The sequence below is a fragment of the Hevea brasiliensis genome, chromosome 8 (assembly GCF_030052815.1).
Source record: "Hevea brasiliensis isolate MT/VB/25A 57/8 chromosome 8, ASM3005281v1, whole genome shotgun sequence".
Taxonomy (NCBI): domain Eukaryota; kingdom Viridiplantae; phylum Streptophyta; class Magnoliopsida; order Malpighiales; family Euphorbiaceae; genus Hevea; species Hevea brasiliensis.
In genome coordinates this window covers 74922557-74940590 of record NC_079500.1, presented here as the reverse complement: position 1 = coordinate 74940590, position 18034 = coordinate 74922557, and positions in this window count along the sequence as shown.

The following is an 18034-nucleotide window of genomic DNA, read 5'->3' as shown; positions in this document are numbered from 1 at the left end:
TGATGAGGGACAGACAGTAGTTGCATGGCATGTACAGCCAGTGTTGATTGATCAGATTAGAATGGCTGTTCAGAGTGATGATAAATATCAGAAGCTACTGAAAGAAGTCCAGCAAGGCAAGAAACCTAAATTCTCTGTGAGAGATGATGGTTTATTGCTACATCAGGGCAGAATGTGCGTTCCTAGTTGTAACACCCCTATGTTCGGTAGTGCGTTCTACTGTTCCAGTGACCAGTGTTGTCTGGATAGCTAGGATGCCTAGAACTACACTTCGATACGAGTGAGGAGACATAAAATAATGAAATACAAGAAAAGAAAATACAAGAAAAACAAAGGAAAAATAATAGTAAAGAAATGTAACCAAGTTAAGCGAGCCGAGAACCCTAGCGATGGGTGACCGCACCGAGAAGTCACGGCGTGGACCGTTGACTAGCCCTGGACCGCGGGGAACCCTGAAAAATATTTTTAGGACTTAGATAAATGTTTATTGAAATATAAATGTCATTAGAAATATCAAAGAAAAATTAAATAATTAGTACAAAGAAAAGTGAGAAATCGAAAAACGGACAAAACCCGGTGTTACCGAAAAATCGGGAATGCAACCCGAACAGGGGCATTGTGGTCATTTGACATCTCGAGTTGTCTTTTGACCTAAATTTCCATTAAAAATACATGATATTACACTTGGAAAATATAATGAAAAATTAAATTAGTAGTACCTAATGTAAATAGTAAAAATGGAGAGTTAAATGTGGGAAAATGAAAGTTAAGCTTAAAATAATAGTTAATTTTGACATAGTGCTCCACTAAGTCATTTAAGTGGACCACTAACTCACCCTTTGGACAGCAAATTGAACTTCATCTTCAAGCTCCCAAATTCAGCCGAAAATGGTGAAAAGAAGATCCACCATTGTTCACCACTTGAAAGCTTCATGCAAGCTTGATTTAAGCTTCGTTCTTGGCACCTTTCTTCACTAAAAGTTGTCCATACACCTTGGGCAGTAGATTGGCAGCAAGAAGACCAAGTTTTGGAGAGATTTTAAAAAGTTTCCAAAGTGGTAAGTTTGTGTTTTTGGTTAGTTCTTCACTAAAGTTAGTAAGGAGGTTATGGGTACTTGAATTGTGGAAAGAATTTTGGAGTTTGATGTTCTAGGGGAGATGTTTATTTTTGGCAGCCATGGAAACTCCTTGAAGACAGTTTATTTTTGCTTGTAAATGGTAGATTAAAGGATTGATTAAATATATATTGTGTAGGAAATTATTTGGGTGATGTATACTTAGTATATGTGAATGTGTTTTGAAATTTGAATGCCTGGAAATTATGGGAATGGAATGCATGAATTGGCAGCCTGGTTTGGTGAACCATAAGGATATTGTTTCATGTTTGGATTATGAAATATTAATGTTGAATTGTGTTAGTTGTTATGGCAGTTTGGGTATATGTGTGATGGTGTGAAGTTGGACATGTAAATGAGCATGAATACGTGATTAAATTGTTGTAAATGAGTTTGACAAATTTTGCACTTTTTGGGGTATGTTGAATGTGATTGCAAGTTGCCAAAATGACCTATGATATGTTGTGAATTATTTTTAGGTTATGGTACAACCAGAATTGGCTTGAATGTTGAGTTTGGTAAGTGTTAAAAGTGATCTTTGATGAGTAATAAAGGAAGTGCAATAGGGCAGTATGCATTTTGGCCTAGAACTTTAAGTGTGTGGCTCCAATTGGTATGAGACCAATTGGAGGTGAAACTAGGCACAAAATGTGCCAACTTTCATGAAGGAAGCTTGCCAAAATTCTGCTTGCAAGGTAGCTTGAAAAATGACCAAATCCGGATTAAGTGCAAATAAGGCCTGAAAATTGACCATTTGGGCAGCAATTAGTTTTTAGGCCATAACTCACTCAAAACAGGTCCAATTGACCTGAAATTTTGACCATGAATAGTTAAGACTCATATCTACAAGTCTTATGAAGACACCAAAGTCCATAAATGACCATAAATAAGTCAAACAGCTTGCACAAGTTCGGGTCCAAAAACTGGCCGAACCTAAAATGACCTAAAGTGACCTAAAGTGACCAATTTTGATGCAATTTGACCAGCAATAGTAAAATGGCCATAACTTGGTCTACATAACTCAGAATGACCTGAAATTTTGTCCTGCCTTCCATAAGACATAGATCTACAAGTTTGTAGTTTTGACTAAAACCCGAAAACCGAAGGAACTAGGTCATCCAGCTAGGTCAAACTAGTATCCCGGATTCCAGCAAATTGCAAGAAAATGCAGTATACACGGAAATGAACTTGGTAACATGTACCAATCCTAAAATACTATCGAATGTGACATATTAATAACATTAAATCTAATTTACCTAGAATGCATCGATGGTCGACATATTAGGTTGACTAAGCAAATATTAGAATTCAGTGAATTAATTATCAAGCATTATCGTTAGAGACAGTTTAATTAAGTACTGAAACACTTCAAATTGTGTTTCTCAGTTAGCAAAGACTCAGGGAAAGGGAAGGAAACACTGAGTCAAGACCAAGAGACAGATATCAAAGGTTTGTGCACAACAGTTATTTCTTTTGAATTTTTCAATTGAAATAAATTATGACTATTTGTATATTATTGTTTTTAATTATGGAAATGTGTTTGAATGGATACTTATTGCTTGAAAAGCATTGTAAATGGTTTGAAACTGTGGAAAAAATTATTTAGTGTGATTTGTGAAAATTGAAGTTACTTATGAATTGTGTTGCCATTTTGTGAATGAAATTATGACTTTGGAAATTTAATGGATTCTCACAAATCATTTGAATAAAATGTTTGGAATTGATTTTGTGTTCACACTTAGCATGACAGTATCATATCATTCCTTCTCCATTTATGGGGTTGTGATCGTTTATTTTCCTTCTCCATTTATGGAGTCGTGATTGTTTATTTTTCTCCCTCTCTAGTTTACCAGTTGAGGTGATCGGATGAGTATTCATTATATAGCTAGCTCCCTTCCTCATTGATTTCGATTAGTGGGGTTGTGATTGCTTTGTTGTGGTGTACAACGCGGCATTGATTGGAAATTTTGTGTCATGGCTTAAGTTGTGAATGAATTGGCAACACTGTATTATTAAATTATTCGACTAAATTGTGTTATTATGCGATTTGATAATTTGTGAAATGGAGTTTAAATTCTTATTGACATTCACTGTCTTTTGAATTTAACCATGTTTTGACTATTGAGATTTATTGTGATATTGTGAATTGGAGTTTAAATTCTTATTGACATTCACTGTCTTTTGAATTTAACCATTTTTTGACTATTGAGATTTATTGTGATATTGTGAATTGGAGTTTAAATTCCTTATGACATTAATTGTCTTGAATTTAACTATGGTTTTATGTATCCATCATTTATATGATTTATGAAATTTGATTTAAAGTTGTATTTGTTAATGTTGTGCACCACTGAGACATTGTCTCAGCGAAAGCTTTCCATTGCTGTCGCAGGTAGACAGACGGACAGGGCAGCAGACTAGGCTGCTAGTGCATTCAGCGAGAGATCATTGGGTATATTGAGTATACCACATTTTGCATTTTGTACTGTAATGTATATTCACTGTATGTATACATTGTTCTTGGTTTTGAGCAGTTGTAAATTAAAATTGTACATTGAAGTTGTTAAGTAAATTATGAGTATTTTGACTTGTAAAAATTGTATTATCATTCTTTTATCTCAGTCTTTGAAAAATTATTGTGGATTTGAGTTGAAAAAGAAATTGTGTTGTTTAACTGTTGAAGTGGAGATTGAGAATTATATTGAAGTGCTTTTACAGGTTTTCTGAAGAACTATTTTATTCAAAATACAGAGGGCACTCCGCCAAAATTTTTACAGAAATTCCTACTAATTCAAATGTGCTATCTCTTTCACTTAAGTTCAAAAAAATTTTCAACACCTATAAATAGTGCTCACCACTATAAAAAGAAGTAAGAAAAGTTTTAAAATCCCTTGTAGTGTATTTAATGGGTTATCAGTAGACGGAGTAGGTAATTCATTAGGTATACTACGGGATCATGTTATGCCTTACAGAGGGGTAGGGTGTGACACTAGTGATGTGAAATTGAGACAGATCATTATGAAGGAAGCACATGAGTTTCCTTTTGCTATGCACCCTGGTGGAACTAAAATGTACAGAGGGCTGAAAGAGCATTACTGGTGGATGGGTATGAAGAGGGATATAGCTGAATTTGTTTCCAAATGCCTTACTTGTTAGCAAGTAAAGGCAGAACATCAAGTACCATCAGGTTTGTTATATCCATTGCCAGTACTAGAGTGGAAATGGGAATGGATAACTATGGATTTTGTTATGAGACTTTCGAGGATACAAAATAGTCATGATGCAGTATGGGTTATAGTTGACAGGCTGACCAAGTCCGCTCACTTTTTGCCAGTTCGGATGGACTATAGTTTAGAGAGATTGGCCAGATTGTACATAAATGAGATTATAAGACTACATGGAGTGCCAGTATCAATTGAATCTGATAGAGATCCTAGGTTCACTTCTAGATTCTAGGGTAGTCTTTAGAGAGCCCTAGGAACTAGATTGAACTTCAGCATAGCATTCCACCCACGCATGCATGGCCACCGAAAGGGTAATTCAGATATTGGAGGATATGCTACGGGCTTGTGTGATTGAGTTTGAAGGCAGTTGGGATACACACTTGCCTTTGATTGAGTTTGCTTATAACAACAGCTACCAATCAAGCATTGGGATGCCTCCATATGAAGCTTTGTATGGCAGGAAGTACAGAACTCCCCTATGTTGGGATGAAGTGGGTGAAAGAAAGATGATTGGGCTAGAAATTGTTCAGCAGACAGAGGAAAAGATCAGATGGATCAGAGATAGACTCAAGGCTGCATCAGACCGTCAGAAGTCCTATGTTGATCTGAAGAGAAGAGACATTGAATATACAGTGGGTGATAAGGTATTCCTCAAAGTTTCTCCTTGAAAGAGGATTATGAGATTTGGCAGAAAGGGGAAACTGAGTCCTCGCTTTATCGGACCGTATGAGGTTCTAGAAAGAGTGGGTCCTTTGGCATATCGGTTGGCATTACCTCCAGAGCTAAAACGGATACACAGTGTCTTCCATGTGTCCATGTTAAGGAGGTACAGATTTGACCCATCTCATGTACTATCAGTTGAAGAGATTGAGGTAAATCCAGACCTCTCATATGATGAAGAACCCATAGAAATTCTGCCATATGAGGTGAACCAGCTGAGGAATAAACAAATACACCTGGTTAAAGTGCTATGGAACCATCATTCAGGCCAGGAAGCTACTTGGGAACATGAAGAGGATATGAGAAGACAGCACCCACAGCTGTTCAAGAATTGATGTCAGGTAAAATTTTGAGACTAAATTTATTTTAAGGGGGGGAGAATTGTAACACCTCTATGTTTGGTAGTGCGTTCTACTGTTCTAGTGACCAGTGTTGTCCAGACAGCTAGGATGCCTAGAACTACACTTAGTTATGGGTGAGGAGACATAAAATAATGAAATACAAGAAAAGAAAATATAAGAAAAACAAAGGAAAAATAATAGCAATGAAATGTAACCAAGTTAAACTAGCCGAGAATCCTAGCGATGGGTGACCGCACTAGGAAGTTGCGGCGTGGACTGTTAACTAGTCCTGGACCGTGGGAAACCCTAGAAAATATTTTTAAGATATAATTAAAGATATATTGAAGCATAAATATCATTAGAAATATTAAATAAAAATTAATTAATTAGTACAAAGAAAAATGAGAAATCGAGAAAACGATAAAACTCAGTGTTACCGAAAAATCGGGAATGCAATCCGAACAGGGGCATTGTGGTCATTTGACACCCCGAGTTGTCTTTTGATCTAAATGTCCATTAAAAATAAATGATGTTACACTTGGAAAATGTCATGAAAAATTAAATTGGTGGTACATAGTTTAAATAGCAAAAGATAGGAGTTAAATGTGGAATTTGGAAACTTTAGAATAAATAAACATTAAATCTTTACTTAGTGCTCCACTCACTCCATTAAGTGGACCACTAAACATCACATGATAGCAGATTACTCATCTTCCTTACCTTGCCTAAAACCAGCCGAAACCAAGAAGAAAAGGATCCTCTATGGTCGAAGCTTCCAAGCTCTATGCATGCTTCATTCTTCCATGATCCAAGCCAATTTTCTTCCATTATCCTTCAGTAAAGTTGTTCTTCACAACTTGGGTAGTAGATAGGCAGCAAGAAAATCAAGTTTTAGTGAGGTTTTGAAGAATTTCAAAAGTGGTAAGCATGTATTTTTTATTCTTGTTTCATTAAACCTTGAATGGATGTTATGGGTAGTTGATTTGTGGAAGGATTTTTGAAGTTTGATGTTTTAAGGGAGATGCACATTTTGGCAGCCATGGAGCCTCAATAAGAACAGTTTATAATTGCATGTAAATAGTGGCTTGAATGATGATTTATAGGTTTGATTGTATGGTACTTGAATTCCATGTGTAAGGTATAATTTTGGAAGCTTGGAAGTTAATTGAAAGAGATGTACAAATTGGAAACTTTGAAGTGTAGATCAAAATGTGTTGTTTCATGGTTTGGTGTATGGAATTATATTGTTGAATTATGGTGCTTGTTATGGCAGCATGTATATGTGTATAAAAGTTTGAATTTGGACATGTAAATGAGCTATGTCATGTGGTTAAATTGTTTGTAATTAGACTTGGAAAATTTTGTACTATAATGGGCATATTGAGAATGGTTATAAGCTGCCAAAATGACCAAAAATGAGTTGCTAAATGTGTTTATATTATGGTACAAAACAGAAATGACATGGAAGAGTTAACTTGGTAAGCATAGGATGTGTAATTGATGAGTGATGAACAAGGTACAATAGGGCAGTGTATGTTTTGGGCTTAGAACCTTAAGTGTGTGACTCCAATTGGTATGAGACCAATTGGAGTGAAACTAGGCACAAAATGTGCCAACTTTCATGAAGGAAGCTTACCAAAATTCTGCTTAGAAGGTGACTTGAAAAATGACCAAATCCGGATTAGTGCTTTGAAAACCTGAAAATTGACCATTTGGGCAGCAGTTAGTATTTTGGCCATAACTCACTCAAAACAGGTCAAATTGACATAAAATTTTTACCATGAATAGTTGAGACATATATCTACAATTCTTATGAAGACACAAAAGCCCAGAAATGGCCAGAACCAAGCCAAATAGCTTGCACAATTTCAGGTCCAAAAACTGGCCGAACCAAAAGTGACCTAAAAATGACCTAAAGTGACTATTTTGATACATTAAGTCCAGCATTGGTAGATTGACCATAACTTGGTCTACACAACTCAGAATGACTTGAAATTTTGCCCCGCGTGCAATAAGACATAGACCTACAATTTTGTAGTTTTGACCGAAACCCAAAAATCAAGGGAACTAGGTCGTCTGGCTAGGTCAAATTAGTATGCCGAAATCCAGCAAATTACAATAAAATGCAATATACTTGAAAGTGAATTTGGTAATATGTACCAACACTAAAAGGCTACAAATGTGACATATTGGTAACATTAAAACCTAATTCACCTAGACTGCATCGAGGGTCAACATCTTAGGTTGACTAAGGAAATAATAGAATTAAATAAATTAAGTATATTAAGCCTTATTGTTAGAGACGGTTTAAATGAGTACTGAAACACTTTAAATTGTGTGTCTCAGTTAGCAAAGACTCAGGGAAGGAGAAGGAAACACTGAGTCAGAGCCAAGAGACAGTTATCAGAGGTTTGTGCACAATAGTTATTTCTTTTGAATTTTTCAATTAAAATAAATTATGACTATTTGTATATTATTGTTTTAAATTGTGAGAAATTGTTTGAATGGTATTTGATGGATACTTATTGATTGAAAAGCACTGTAAATGGTTTGAAACCATAGCTATCATGTATATTGATTAAATTCCTCACTAGCTTGTCTATTGGGATGAATTGAATTCCCTCTCTGGCTGAAGTGTTGAGGTGTGTGCCTGTTGAGGATGAATAGAATGAGTACTCATATTATTGCTAGCTAGCTATGTTATTCCTCACTAGCCATCAACTTTTGGGATGAATTGAATTCCTCACTAGCCATCGGCTTTTGGGACGAATTGAACTTTGGAACATGATTAAGCTGTGTGTATGATTTATTGATATTTATTGTGATATTATGAAATGGAGTTTAAATTCTTTATGACATTCATTGTCTTTGAATTTAACTATGGTTTTAAGTATCCACTATTTATATGACTTATGATTTGTGATTTAAAGTTGTATTTGGTTAATGTTGTGCACCACTGAGACAATGGCTCAGCGATAGCTTTTCATTGCTGTCGCAGGTAGACAGACTAACAGGGCAGCAGACTAGGCTGCTAGTACTACACTGAGAGATCATCGGGTATATTGAGTATGCCATATTTTGTATTTTGTATTGTAATGTGTGTTCACTGTATGTATATAGTATTCTTGGTTTTGAGCAGTTGTAAATTAAAATTGTACATTGAAGTTGTAAAATAAATTGTAAATTATTTTGATTGTAAATATTGTGATATATATCTTTTATCTCAGCCTTTGAAAACACTGAAAAATTATTGTGGATTTGAGTTGACAAATGTTGAGAAACATATTGTGTTAATTAAATGTTGGAGTTTGAGATTGAGAAATATATTTGAAGTGCTTTTTACAGGTTTTTGAAGAACTATTTTATTCAAAAAACATATGGCACTCCGCCAAAATTTTTACAGAAATTACTAATAATTCAAATGTGTTAGCTGTTTTACTTTGGTTCAAAAAATTTTTTAACATCTGTAAATAGTGCTCACCACTGTAAAAAGAAGTATGAATAGTTTTAAAATCCCTTATAGTGTATTTAATGGGTTATCAGCAAACGAAGTTTGTAATTCATTAGGTATACTGCGGGATCATGTTATGCCTTACAAAGAGGTAAGGTGTGACAATTATACCCTTTCCTATATCATTGGGGTCACTCAACTTCACCATTCGCAATTTACCTACCATATCCTATATTAACAACTACAATGATTCTTATAGTTTGTTTTTCTACTTCACATAATTTAGTGGTTACTATTCATTTGACCATTTTCATTCAAAGGTTGACTTTTTGATTCATAATAGATTTGTTAAGCCTAAGTTCACCAATATACCATATTTTAATTTTATTTTTGTTGACATTGATTGCCAAACTCAATTCCTAGTCTCGTAGATTTTATTTCAAATTTTCAGAATTTGAGGTCCAAATTCACTGTTCCACTAGACCTTGCTACAGTAAAAATTTGACAAAACTTTCTTCATGAAAGTTGTTCCTTTATGTTTCTTCTTTAATTTCCTTTTTGAATCACTCCATTTAAAGTTTTGTAACTTAAGTTATGGCCTAAATACCATAACTGGCCGCATTAACCTGTACCCAGAATTTCTGGGCAATTTGGTTCTGCTATATTTGGTGTCCTAACTTGGACTAACAATTTGAATTGGTTAGGTTTAGAATTTGAGTTTGTGTTCTTCATAAAAGTTATTCTAAATTGTCTAATCTTTCTATTGATATAAAATTCAAGTCATTTGAATATTTCTACATTGTGTTATGGCCAAATGAACAAACTTGAACAAACATTGTTTTTTTGGTCAATTTCTAGGACCAGCAGGTTGGTTACCCGGATTTGGTCAATTTTTAGGGTATTCTAAGTTTATTTTCTGGGCAAGGTTTCTTGATCAAAGTTGTGCCATTATGTGTCTAGTTTCATGTCCAATTAGCCTTGCACCAATTAAACTTACACCACTCAAGTTACAGATGCCCAAACTTGCTGGAGTCACATTTAACCCTGCAGGTCACTTAAGGCAGCATACCTAACCTCAATTCCATTGGCATAAATCACTTCAACTCCTTATCAAATATAGCCAAATGGTCACTAATTGACCATTAGGATTCCAATTCCACAACACATGAACAAAACCCTAACTTCATGCCTCAAACCCTAATTCTCAAATATCCATTCATGCACATACATCAATTCAACATACTTAATGATGTTTAAGTCTCATACTCATGTGCAAGACCACTCATATACAACTTAAATTCATTCAAAACTCATCAAAACTTCCATCACTAAGGCTGCCAAAAATTTTAGTTGGTCCATACATGGATATGTTCTTTTAATTTTATAAATTTCTAACTAAGTCCATACACCTAACTTCAAATTTAAAGAGAAAAATGGAGAGATATAGCACTAACCTTTTGATGAGCTAACTTGAGCTTGTAATTCTTCTCAATTTCTTCTTCAAATTGCTGCCTCAAGCTTGCTCTAGTGGTAAGGATTAATTTTAGTGAAGATAGGAAAGGGTTTTATGGTGGTTTTGGGTGGAAATCAAGCTTGGAAGAAATATTTCAATGGAGGATTTGAAGAGAGGGTCTCAGCTGGCTGAAAATGAGGGAGGTAGACAACAGATTTTTATTCAATTTTATCCTCTTTTAAATGTTTTAATGTGTGCTTATTGAGTTCTAATTGGCTAACCACTTTTTATTGCATCATCATGATGTAATAATTGAGTTTTTAATTTCATTTTATTTTATCTTTCTTTCTTTTCTCTTTTACATATTTTTAATAAATTTTTCTTCAATATTCATTCACATTTTATGTTATATAATGTATTTACTTAGTTGGACAAGTTGGTAAAAAATTGTCTCTGAAGACGAAATGACCAAAATGCCCTTCATTTTGCTTAACAGACTAAAATTGTCTGTACCGATTAATAAAATTTTCTAAGCATTTTCTTAGTATTCTAGTGTCAGCGAAACCTCAATGACTCTTCTCTGGGGTCTCAAAAATTATTTCACAGAATTTTCCTCGGGTTTAGGACTACTAGTTGTGAATACAGTAACTTCCCGTTAGGGTCACCCATTACCGGGGCACCGGCTCATTTAACTTGGTTGTATTTCATTTCTAAATTTTTTTTTTAATTTTTCTTACACTTAATTGAATTATTTATGACTCCTCACTCTAGTCTAATTATAGTTTCAGACATTCTGACTATCTAGACAAACATTGGACACCGGAACAGTAGAACGTACGGACTATCTAAAGTGGGGGTGTTATAAAAACCCCAATTTTTCTCAAAACCCCAATTCCTAATTTCCAATTTTTTTACACTAAACTCACAATTTAATGTTAAATGTCACGGGTGCCTCACGTGGCTAGATATTGTCCGCTTTGAGCCTCAGCCCTCACGGTTTTGTTCCTGGGCCGAGCCTCTGCCCAACCCAAAACGCGTCTAACCAAGCAAGGCCACCCCCTTCATATAAGCCCAGTAACTCCCCCATACTTGGCCGATGTGGGATTGAGTCACCTCTGTGACATCTCCCCCACCCGATCCTGCAACGACCTCGTTGCAGTCCGGCCACCCTGCCTACACCTCTGTGCGCTTGGCGTGAGTCGACCAAGATGGGTCGGCTCTGATACCAAATGTCACGGGTGCCTCACGTGGCTAGATATTGTCCGCTTTGAGTCTCAGCCCTCACGGTTTTGTTCCTGGGCCGAGCCTCTGCCCAACCCAAAACGCGTCTAACCAAGCAAGGCCACCCCCTTCATATAAGCCCAGTAACTCCCCCATACTTGGCCGATGTGGGATTGAGTCACCTCTGTGACATTTGCATGAAATTTATATTAATGGCAGTTGGTATGCTAATTTAATTCAAAGAAAATCATTAAAACCTTAACAAGTCCATGGCTGCCGAAATCATAGGGTAAGCATACAAGTGGTTTCATTTCAATTTCATGCAATTTCTAACTTTAATCAAGTCCTTAAACATGAATTAAGAGAGAAAGAGGGAGATTGGTCACTAAACTCTTGAAGCAAAGTTCCTACGGTTCCAATTCTTTACTTTCTTCTTAATTCTTGGCAGCCAAGCTCTTCATCAAGGTAAGAGGGCAAATCTTGATGAAAGAAATCATGGATTTTAGTGGTGAGAAATCAAGAAATTTGAAGGTGTGAAGAAGAAATGGTTATGGAGGGAGGAGAGAGAGTAATTGGCCAAAGCTTGAAGATGAAGGAGAAATCATTTTTCTTTGATTTAATTTCCTCTTTTTATCTTTTATGTTGAAGCTTGTCTAAATATGATTGGCGGATAAAATTTTAATGACATAATAATGATGTCATAATTAGGTTTTCTTTCATTTTTTTGTTTTCTTCTTCTTCTTTTTTTTCTTCTTTATGTACTCAATTTTAATAAATTTCTCATCAATATTAATTCATATTTTATATCATATAATTTATTTACTTAATTGGATAAGTTGGTCAAAAATCGTCTTTAAAGGCGAAATGACCAAAATGCCCTTCGTTTTGCTTAATATGCTAAAAGTGTCTATACTGATTGAATAAATTTTTCTTGGCTTTTCTTAGCAATTTATTATCATTGAACCCTCAATAACTCCTCCCTGGAGTCCCAAAAATTATTTCACAGAATTCTCCTAGGGTTTAGGGTTGCTAACTGTCTTTACAGTAGCGTCCCGTTATGGTCACCAATCGCTAGGGTACCGGCTCATTTAACTTCATTGTATTTCATTGCTAAAATTTTTCCTTAATTTTTCTTACTATTATTTAAATTATTTATGTCTCCTCACTCTAGTTTAAATATAGTTTCAGACATTCTGATTGTCCGGACAGACATTGGTCACCAAAATAGTAGAACGTACGAACTATCTAAAGTAAGGGCATTGCACCTCTAGACATAACCAAGAAAACCCTCACATTAAACTGCTTATAGTAAATATATTGGTTAATCCTCTCGGTCACCTCTAGATATAATTTAATATTTTTACTATTTTAACTATTACACCACAAAGGGTATTTTCAACTACATGGGTAAGAGCCCTATCACCAATGAATAAGAATTCATTCCTTCTAAATTCTATATCATTTCTCCATCTTAAGCCAAAGCTTCTTTCTCTCCATGGGATTACAACCTTAGGCCAAAACCTCTTTCCCTCTATGGGAATATAATGGGCAATAGCCCCTTATCAATAGGCACAACCACTCCTCAACAATTGGCACAACCACTCTTCAACAATTGGCACCTCTCTACAACAGGCGACAGCCCATTTCATGAGCTAAAAATCAAATAACATTTTTACGATACTCTTATTTATAGTGTTAGTCACCTCAATCCTAATCTAATTAGGAATCTCATTTAATTTATGAACACCACTAAAATAGTAGTTCTGCTTTATGTACGAAATATTTTTCCATCCCATTGAGAAATATTTTTCACACTTAAATTAGAAAGAAGGTCTCTCTAAATCTCACTAAGATTTTGAGTCATAAATTTAACAAACATGCGCGCGCGCGCACACTCACACACACATATATATGCTATGAATGAAATGTCTTTTATAATATATTTCCTATTTTGCTAAAAGATTTGTATCATTTGATGTATTCATAGTTATAATTTATAAACTTGTTAAATATATGTGGTGTAATAAGACACATTGAAAATTAGAATATTTAAAATAATTTTAATATAATTTTACGTAATGTATTGTAAAATTTTATGAGTAAATATTACATTGATGAAATTAATAAATTTCTCAATATTGCAATTTTTTTATTTATATAATGTTTTGATAAAATGGTGCAATTACATATATTCTTTTAGAATTCCAATCAAATCAATTTTAATTATTATTTAAGAAATACAATCTTAAACTATAAAATAGTAAATCGGAGATTTGCAAGATAATATGAAGGAAAGAAAAAAATCTGCAGCGTAAACTATTATTTTTTTTTTTTACCTTTTATTTACTTGATGGCTCCAAGATATATTTTATTTATATAATGTTTTGATAAAATGGTCCAATTACATAAATTCTTTTAGAATTCCAATCAAATCAATTTTAATTATTATTTAAGAAATACAATCTTAAACTATAAAATAGTAAATCGGAGATTTGCAAGATAATATGAAGGAAAGAAAAAAAATCTGCAGCGTAAACTATTTTTTTTTTTACCTTTTATTTACTTGATGGCTCCAAGATATATATATATATATATATATATATATATATATATATATATATATATATATATATATATATATATATCTTGGCTCCACCATTATAGATGATGTAGAGTTGTATGTTAAGAACTTGCCTTATATGCCAGCAAGACAAGATTGAGCAAAAAGAAATATTTAAAATTAAAAAAGTTAAGATAATTTTATTATAAATTTTCATGATTTAAAGTAAAATTTTACCAGTTAATACAAATTATACACAAATTATATATGTTGTATTAACCGGTAAAATTATGTATAATTTGTATTAACTGGTAAAATTTTACTTTAAATCATGAAAATTATAATAAAATTATCTTAACTTTTCTAATTTTAAATATTTCATTTTGCTCGATCTTGTCTTGCTAGCATACAAGGCAAGTCTTAACATACAACTCTACATCATCTATAAGGGTGGAGCCAAGAAATTAAGCTAGTGGGGTCTTTTTCTTTTCATTTTTTTTTAACTCATTTCAAGTAAAAAAAATATATATATTATATAAAATAATCAATTATCTATTAAAAGAAAAAAATAATGCATAAAAATTTTCTACATATAAAAATAATAGAGTAAAATTATAGGAAAATAATATCATAAAATAATAAATTTTCACTATAATTTTAAATTTATAACTATTATTGACAAGTTTTTATTTTCTGTAAGCATTGCATGATCTCTTTATTTTTAATTTTTTCAAAGATATCTTTCCTAATAATTATTAAATAATATAATTAATCTCCAATTTGATTTAGCAATTGATTTTTCATAATTTTTATTACAAAAAATGCTCTTTCAATACTTGCAATTATAATAATCAATATCAATACTAATTTTACATGAAGGTAAACTAATAGTTATATAAGATTTTTCATCATTCCTTTATTTAAAATATATAATCCATATTTAAAACAATTATATTGAGTTTCTCTCAAAAATAAAAATAAAAAAAACAAAACCATTGGATAGTGAATAAAAAAAGAATTAAAAAATAGAGATGAGAGATGGAAAAAAATTATAACTCTTGTGAATATGAGAAAGAGAAAGAGACTAAAAGTAACGTTTAAGAGAATAGTTAATACTTCCTTGAATATTAAGAAGTTTTTTTTTAAATTTTTATTTACTTAAAATATCATAAAAATAAATGAAAACAATCTTTTAAAATATTTTTATTTTACTTATTTATTTTTTATTGGAGATTGGAGACTCAAGTCGAGCACCTGATATGTAACACCCTCCCGGTAGCAACTCCGTACATTCTACTGTTCCGGTGACCGGTGTCGGTCCGGACAGCTAGAACGTCCGAAAAAATATTTAAACTAAAGTCAAGAACCAAAATTAACTCAAATATTAATAAGAAAAATTTAGAAAAAATTTTAGAAATAAAATACAACCAAGTCAAATGAGCTGGTGCCCAAGCGATGGGTAACCCAGAGGGAAGTTGCGGTTCTCGCAACGAGGAGCCCTAGACCCAGGAAAAAATTCATAAAATAATTTTTGGGACTCCAGAGAAGGGTTATTGAGGTTCCTATGACATTAGAATGCCAAGAAAATATTTAGAAAAATTTTACAATCGGTACAGACAATTTTGACCCGTTAAGCCAAACGGAGGGCATTTTGGTCATTTCGCCTTCAGAGACGATTTTTGGCTGACTTGTCCAGTTGAGTAAATAATTATTATGACATAAAATATGAATTAATATTGATGAAAAATTAATTAAAAGTTAGTAGAAAAGAAAAGAAAAGAAAATGCAATAAAATGCCAAATATGACATATTGTGATGTCATTTAAAAAGCTTCCTCCAATCACAATTAAACAACCCTTTAATTAACTAATAAAAGAGACCAAAGGAGACCAAAAATTCTGGTCATCTTCTTCTTCTTCTTCAGCCAAAACGTGACCTCCCCTTTTCCATAACCCTCCATGAAAGTTTCCTTTAATTTCTTCCATTTCCCATGAAATTCCACTACTAAACCCTAAGTCACCTTCACTAAAACTTGTCCTCACATCACAAGGCAACTCTAGGCAGCCACAAAGAGGAGAAATTCTAGAGTTTTCAGAAGCTCAATAAGTTGAGGAAGAGGTTAGTGCTTAATTATGCATGTATATCTCTTGTTCCATGTTAAGGACTTAAAAATGAGTATGAAATTGTGGATTAAATGAATGAAACTTATGGGTATGTATGCCATGGATTTCGGCTGCCCTAAGGAAGGAATAGGATTGAGTGTTTGTGATGGACTTGGAGTGAACTAGAAACCATGTTTAAAGTGTATAAATATAAGGATAATGAACTAGTAGTTAATTAAGGTAAGTTGTGAAAATTCATAATGGGAATTAGGGTTTTAAGGGTGAAAATTGGACTTGGCATTTGAATTGATTAATGGACATTCTAGTGGTCAATTAGGACCATTTAAGGCAAGTTAATCATAATTTGAAGTGAGTTAATGCATGGCAAAGTGAATGTGTAGGTTGCCTAAAGACAACAGCAGGGTGACTGAAATTTCAGTCCACTTGGACTGCCATATCTTTGGCTGTGTTGGTCCAATTGGTGTTTGGCCAATTGGACATGAAACTAGGCTTATAATGGCACATTTTTGCTGAAGAAACCATGCCCAAAAGACCAAAGCAAGTGGACCAAAAGTTGGCCCCAATCCGGATACCCTGCAACAGCACCTGCAGAAATGACCAAATGAACAGTAACTGTTCATTTGGCCATAACTCACTGTAGATAAGGTCAATTGACCTGAAAGTTTTACAGAAACAGTTAAGACATAGCAAAACAACTTTCATGAAGAAACCTACCCCAAATTATGACCAGAACCTAACCCAAATGGCAGTGGCATTCACTGTTCATGTTACTGTAGATATGGTAATTTCTGCAGAATGGAAATCCGGCCAGCTGTGGTTTTTAGACCATATTTGGAGCTACAAAATTCCAAATGGAGTGATTCAAAAAAGGAAATTCAACTAGACAAAATAAGGAATAACTTTCGTGTTTGCCATTTCTTCAAATTCCCACTGCAATAGTGCTTAATGAAACAGTAAAGTTAAGCTTCACAAACTGAAAATTCTGCTTTCCTTGTTTTAAACTTAGAAATGGTAATAGTAATCAAAATTTTAAATACAAAATGTGGTATGTTTGGGGTGTTAAAACAAATACACCTATTTTCTATCCAAAAGTCAACATTTTTGTTGATCAATGAGGTGAATAGTGACACCAAAACTTGAAATTCAAAATTTGAAAAATTTAAAAGTATCAAATGCCCTAATATACTTAACTAGATTGGTTTGGATAGTTTGGCATGCCAATAGAGTATTGTTTTAGCAGTACTGCGAAAGGAAAGGCTTTGTGCCTGTATTCATGGCTTTATGCCCGTATCCATGGCTTTTATGCCCGTATTCATGGCTTTTATGCCCGATTATGTGATATCATAGCTTTTAGCTATATTGACTGCATACGTGGTTGACGTTCTGCGTCCCATGGTATGACGGCCCGAGGCACCGCGGTGCCCAGTGCCAACGACCCGTTATCCAGTCCAGTCATCCGATATAGGTTACTTGGGCAACCAAATGAATGGAAAAGTATAACTGTGAACTGATTATTAAAGAAAATACGAAAATTAAGTATCAGAAATGATTACAAAAATATAAGGAAGCTCAAGATCATGAAAAAAAAAAAAATTAACGAAATGCATGAAGAAGTTAATATCATAAAACATGATTAGCCCTCGACTAAACAATAAGTTAGTAATTACTCATTTCTTATGAACACAATAGCAAGGAAATTATTATTTTTATTTGCATATTATATTTTCTTGTATTATTGGCACCACTAAGCTTTATGCTTAGCGCGTCGCTTTTGCAATGCGTAGGTACTGAAGATTTGGACAGAGGGCCTAGTAGACCACAGATTC